The sequence below is a fragment of the Tamandua tetradactyla genome, chromosome 9 (assembly GCF_023851605.1).
Source record: "Tamandua tetradactyla isolate mTamTet1 chromosome 9, mTamTet1.pri, whole genome shotgun sequence".
Lineage (NCBI taxonomy): Eukaryota > Metazoa > Chordata > Mammalia > Pilosa > Myrmecophagidae > Tamandua > Tamandua tetradactyla.
The window spans coordinates 53,898,649-53,905,117 of NC_135335.1; the positions used below are offsets into that span (position 1 = coordinate 53,898,649).

The 6,469-nt window shown below is 38.0% G+C and overlaps 1 pseudogene; it reads left to right on the forward strand.

The window, feature by feature from the left end:
* Window positions 1-3,883: 3,883 nt before the first annotated feature.
* Window positions 3,884-4,732, forward strand: LOC143646104 (ubiquitin carboxyl-terminal hydrolase 40 pseudogene; annotated as a pseudogene).
* The last annotated feature ends 1,737 nt before the right edge of the window (window positions 4,733-6,469 follow it).

The following is a 6,469-nucleotide window of genomic DNA, read 5'->3' on the forward strand; positions in this document are numbered from 1 at the left end:
AGAGTTACATATTAAAAAGTACAATACAATGGTACTGAGATTTATAATTACTTGTATGGTTGCCCTTACCAGCAGTCTTTATTTCTTTTTCTAGTGTATACTAGATACACTATCTAGTGTCTTTTCTTTTCAGTCTGAAGAACCCCCTTTAGTATTGTTTGTAGAACAGATCTAGTGGTGATGAACTTCCTCAGCTTTTGTTTATCTGGATATGTTTTAACATCGCTCTCATTTTTGAAAGAAAGCCTTGTAAGAGATAAAATTCTTATATCTTGTGCGAATTTGACCCTTGTGTACCCCAGAAAAGCCATTTTCTTTCAATCCTGATCAAATCTTTTGGGGTCAGACCTATAGTAGGGTAGAAACCTGTGATCAGACTGTTTCCATGGAGATTGAGCCACTCAATTGTGGGTGGGACCTTTTGATTAGATTCGATTACTTCAATAGAGATGGACATGCCCAACTGTGGGTGTGGCCTTTGCTGAGATTCAAGGTGGGGCTTGATTAGCTTACCAGACTCCTTTAAAAGGGGAAACATTTTGGAGTTGCTTCAGCAGCTACACAAACACAGGTATTCGGAGTTGCTTAGAATGCTGATAGAGATGCATGGAAAGCCAATATGGAGAATGCTTACATGCAGACCTTTGGAGATGCTTGGAGGGCCAATGGAGAAAGCTTAGATGCAGATATTTGGAAATGCAGAAGCCCCAGGAGATGCCAGGAGCTGAGACAGCCACCAGAAGCTAGAAAGGAACCAGAGTCCAGCAGAAGTCCCCATGTGCTTTTTCTTGAGATGCTAAGCTAAGAGATGAAACCAGAATTTTGCCCCAGAGCAGCAAAGTCAGGACCCCCAGATAACTAAAGCAAAAGCCACTGGAACCAGAAGCTAAAGGCAATGGAACCTAGAACAAGGGCCATCAGAAGCTAGCCGTATGCCTTCTCATGTGACAGACATCAGCTTTTCTTCTTGACTCAAGGCATCTTCTTCTGGATGCTTTAGTTTGGACATTTTTATAGCCTAAGAACTATAAACTTATAGCTTATTAAATTCCCTTTTTAAAAGTCATTCCGTTTCCAGTATATTGCACTCCAGCAGCAAACTAAAGCAATTGACAATTGTTTCTTTCAGCATTTTAAATATTTTGTCCCATTGCCTTCTTGACTTCATAGTTTCTGATGACAAATTGGAAATTAACCTTTTTGAGACTCCCTTGTACATATCATGTTGCTTTTCTCTTGCAGCTTTCAGAATTTTCTCCTTGTCATTGGTTTGACTATTAATGTGTGTCTCTTTGGGTTTATCTTTTTTTTTTTTAATAGAACAGATTTTAAGGTTTCATATGGGTTACAGTTCCATGATTTTTTGTTTTTTTCTCCTAGCTGCTCCAAGACACTAGAGACCAACAGAAATGTCAATACAATGATTCAGCAGTCATCCTCATTTGTTAAATCCCATCTTCTTTGTTATGCTCTTCCTTCTGTTTAAATAACATATACATGTAAAAGCAATAAATTTCAAAGTGCATTGCAGTAATCAGTTGTAGAACAGATTTCAGAGTTTGGCATGGGTTTCAATTCCACAATTTTAGGTTTCTCTTTCTAGCTGCTCTAAAGCACTGGAAGCTAAAGGAAATATTGGTATGATGATTCAGCCCTCATACTCATTTGCCAAACCCAGCCTTCTGGGTATAGCTCCACCATCCCATTTGATCTTTTGCCCACTGTTTTAGGGTATTTTGGGTATGCCAATTCTAAATTTTCATGTTGGAAGGGCCTGTGATATTATGGGATGGAGTTGGAACTAGTTGATGTTCTGGAGAGATTAGCTTCTCTCCATTTCAGGACTTATCTGGTCCAGGCACCCATCTGGAGGTTGTAGGTTTGGAGACATACTCTAATGAATGGAACTTTTGTAGAATCTTATAGAACAACTGAGGTGTTATTTAGGACTGTCAGGGATGGTTTTGGTTGGGGTGTTGCAAGTTATGATAGTAGCAATGTCTAACTGAAGCATGTGTAAGAGTGGCCTCCTGTGTAGCCTCTCAACTCTATTTGAATTGTCTGAGAGAATTCTTTGGGTTTATCTTGTTTGGGGTTTGTTGCAAGTCTTGAATGTATATTCATGTCTTCTGTTAAATTTGATAATTTTACTGCCATTATTTCCTTAAATATTCTTTCTTTCCCTTTCTTTCTTTTCCTTCTGGGACTCCCAAAATGCATTTATTGATATGTTTGATGGTGTCTCATAAGTCTCTTAAGCTCTATTCACTTTTTTATTCTTATTTGCTTTCTGCTTCTCAGCCTGCATGATTTCAAATGTTTTATCCTTGAGTTCACTGATTATTTTTTCTGCCACCTCCTATCTCCTGTTGAAACTTTCTAGGAAATTTTTCATTTTAGTTATTGTGTTCTTTAACTTCAGTATTTCTGTTTGATTCATTTTTTTTTTTTCATGGGCAGGCACTGAGAATAAAACCTGGGTCTCCAGCATGACAGGCGAGAACTCTGCCTGCTGAGCCACCATGGCCCGCCCTTTGTTTGATTCATTTTTAGATTTCTACACCATCGCTGATATTCTCAGATTGTTCATTCATGATTTTCGTGATATCTTTTAGTTCTTTCTCTGTATTTTCCTTTATCTCCTTGAGCATATTAAAGACCATTTTTTGAAGTCTTTGTCTGGTATGTCTGTAGTCTGGTATTCTTTGTTGATGGTTTCTAAATTTTTATCTTCTTCCTTTAGATGGGCCCTTTTTTCCTGTTTCTTTGCTCATATTGTAATCTTTTGTTGCATACTGTGCATTTTAATGTGTTAATTCTGAGATTTATTCCCTGGGTTTTCTATCACATAACTTTGAATACAGTTAGTGATATGAGATTTCCCTGAGTGCCAGGAGCTGGGATAAACAAACAAACCAATGCAGAAAATATCTTTCACAGTCTTCTCCAATTAGTTCTGCATTGACTGGTACTGTTCTTCAGAATTTAGCCCTCCTATCAAGATCAGCCTGTGATGAAAGTGATGTGCAGTGCAATTCCCATCTGTTAGGAGCCTGCTATCTTCTCCTGGGCTGGGCTTGCTCACAGCCTTGGGAATTTTCCCTTCCTCTTATAGTAATTCCAATGTTTTTCTAGTCCCTTTGAAATAGTCTCCTCACCCACCTTCCTAGGTGTTTATTGTATTTCCTAAAGCCAGTAATTCTTTACCTCAGGATCTTTGCTTTGTTTCTTACACCACTTTAGCTGTCTACAAGCTGCTTTTGCCTGCGGTAAAGTTCTTAGATGGTGGATTGAGTTGAGTTCCTGGTTCAGTCTTTCAGACAGCAACTGAATAGATTGATTCTGTCATATAGTTACCCATGTATGTGTACAGGGTTGACCCTGCTCCCTCCATAACAGGGCTGGGGACCCATGATATGAACACAGGGTGACTCCACACTACACCTAAAGGTGTGGCAGAGGGGCCAGCAAGTGCACCAAATACTTCTCCTATTGTCTTAACAGCTTTCATTTCTTCACTAGACACTCTCCCAGTTACTGCAGACCTTTAACTGTTTTCCAGAGATTTTGTTAGTTGTTCAAAGATTCTGTTGGGGAACAGTATCATGGAGCTGCTTACATCGTCATCCTGCTTGACCAGAAACTCAGTGCTTGTGTGCTTGATAGCTGATGTTAATGACTGACAACAACTTAATGTGTTATTGCTTCACCTGAGTATGGCTGCTTTATGTCAAAATAGGCATGAAATAGATATCGATTTAAGCTGAACCAACATTATTCTGAGTGAAGGATATTTTAACATGGAGGACTTTTTGGAACTTTGAATTATATGCTATGGGAAGTAGATAATTTGCCTTAAAAAAGCAACCAGGCGGTAGGGCTCACCCCTTGCGAATATGGCGTTCCTTGTTTGGGTTGTGTTCGTTTTGTTCAAGTATTTCCCGGGGCCGGGGTCTGGGATTTAGGCAAATAGTACTTAGTTCCACAATGTTTGGAAACCTGTTTGAAGAGGATTATTCCAGTGTGTCAAATACTCAGTATGGAAAAGGGAAGAAATTAAAGACTAAAGCTTTGGAGCCACCTACTCCTAGAGAATTCACCAATTTAAGTGGAATCAGAAATCAGGGTGGAACCTGTTACCTTAATTCTCTTCTTCAGACGCTTCATTTCACTCCTGAATTCAGAGAAGCTTTATTTTCTCTTGGTCCTGAAGAACTTGGTTCTTTGGAGTGTAAGGAAAAAACGGATGCAAAGATTCGAATCATACCTTTACAGTTGCAGCGGTTGTTTGCTCAGCTTCTGCTCTTAGATCAGGAAGCTGCATCCACAACAGACCTCACAGACAGTTTTGGGTGGACCAGCAATGAGGAAATGAGACAACATGATGTGCAAGAACTGAATCGAATTCTCTTCAGTGCTTTGGAAACGTCTTTAGTTGGGACCTCTGGCCACGACATCATTAGTCGTCTGTATCATGGAACCATTGTTAACCAGATTGTTTGTAAAGAATGTGGGAACATCAGTGAAAAGCAGGTGAATATGCCGAAGTATCTTAGAAATAAGTTATATCACAATTGCAATACATGTGATTAAAACTATAATCAATAATACAGCGTGAAGATTAAAGTATGTATAACTAGTAATACTTATATTATTATTTTTTTATTCTCACTCTACTTGTCATCAGTTTATAAGTCAGCGTTCTTCATGTAAAAGAAACAGATACCTCAAATCTGAACTTTAATCTCTTTTTTAGTATTCTAATGTTTAGAAAATAAGATATGAGGATAAAAGACTAGCCTCATGAGAGAAGCCGATATCATGGTAGAGTGGTTGGAATAGTATAAAGAAAATTAATTAGACAAGTAACAAAACTAAACAATACTGAGGGATGTTTAAATTGATGAACGCTTATAATTAAATATTGGGTTTAGTTTATTAATGTCCTTCAGAAATTTCTTTGTATGTGTATGCTTATAAAAGCTATTATAATCCTGTTTTAACCAGTGTTGTCTCCAATTCTTTGTAACAATACAGATTACCCATTTGATCTAATTGGAATTAGAAATTTGCTCATGTAAACATAATAATCTCTGCACTACATATCTTATGTAGCAGATGGGGTCATTACCAAGCAGCCATCGTTTAATACAAATCTCCTTGTCATGGCCAGAGTTATAGAAAGTTTCTGTATCCAACTGTATGAATAAAATATTAATTAAATGCCATTGTCCAAAAAAAAAAAAAAAAAGCAACCATCTTTGGTTTTGGTTCACAACACCCAAAATCCTTACTCCACACCAAAATGGATGGCCATTTATATATAAAGATATGGTAAAACTATCTTAGTTTCCTAGGGCTGCTGTAATAAAGTACTATAATCTGGGTGGCTTAAAATAACACATTTATTGTCTCAGAGTTCTGGAGGCCAGACATCTGAAATCTTGCTGTCAAAAGAGCCATGTTCCCTCTGAATTCTGTAGGGGAGACTCTGTTGCATGCTTCTCTCCTGATTTCTGGCGGTGGCCAGCAATCTTTGATTTCCCTTGACTTATGACATAACTCAATCTCTGCCTCGATCATCATAAGACTATCTTCGAACTCTGTATCTGTCTAGGTCTCTTCTACCTTTCTTATAAGGACATTAGTCATATTGGATGACTACTGCTACAGTATGACTTCATTTTAACAAATTCCATATGCAATGACCCCATTTCCAAATGTCACATTCTGAGACACTAGGGGTTAGGAAATGGAAATGTCTTTTGGAGAGACAAAATTCAACCCATGACATAGCAGTTCTGTTATTTGTTGAGACCTTCCCGAACCTTCTTCCAAAAGCATTTTATTGCTGGTGTTTGTGCATCACTGTGAACCTCATTGGGGAAGCTTTAGTGAGTCTGCACAAGCTGATGTATCTGGCTAACTTATGCTGCTCTAGGATTTTTTTTGCTGAACGGAGAAACAAATGTAGCTCTCAGAAGAAGCAATTCTAGAATTTTCCCTGATAAAGTTATATCTCTCCTTTTCATCTCCATATAGAAAGAAAAGACAGAAATGAAAGCACCAAGCTGTGGAAAGTAACTGTTTTGTTCAGCAGGAGATAACTAATAAATGACTGTAAGGGCAGTTCATACCTGTTTCAAAAGATTCTCTTCTGATCTGGACCCCAGGAACCATCTGTGAGTTTTAAGGGATGTGATTGTTCAGACATTCATTATCAAAAAGCCAGTGAGTTTCTCTGACATAGAGAAACATGAGCTTTTGCAGTTTGGGTGAACCTTTCATAAGTAGGATTTATTTTTTTTCTTTTATATGTTATGCTGCAATACCTTCATTGTTTATAGCTGACAAATAGTACCTATCTCTGAGCATTAATGTCTTAGAGTTTCACTATCAGGTTATTTTCCATTTCTGTTTTTCCTACTGATCTCTCCCCCCACAGCACACATTCACTGCACACACATGC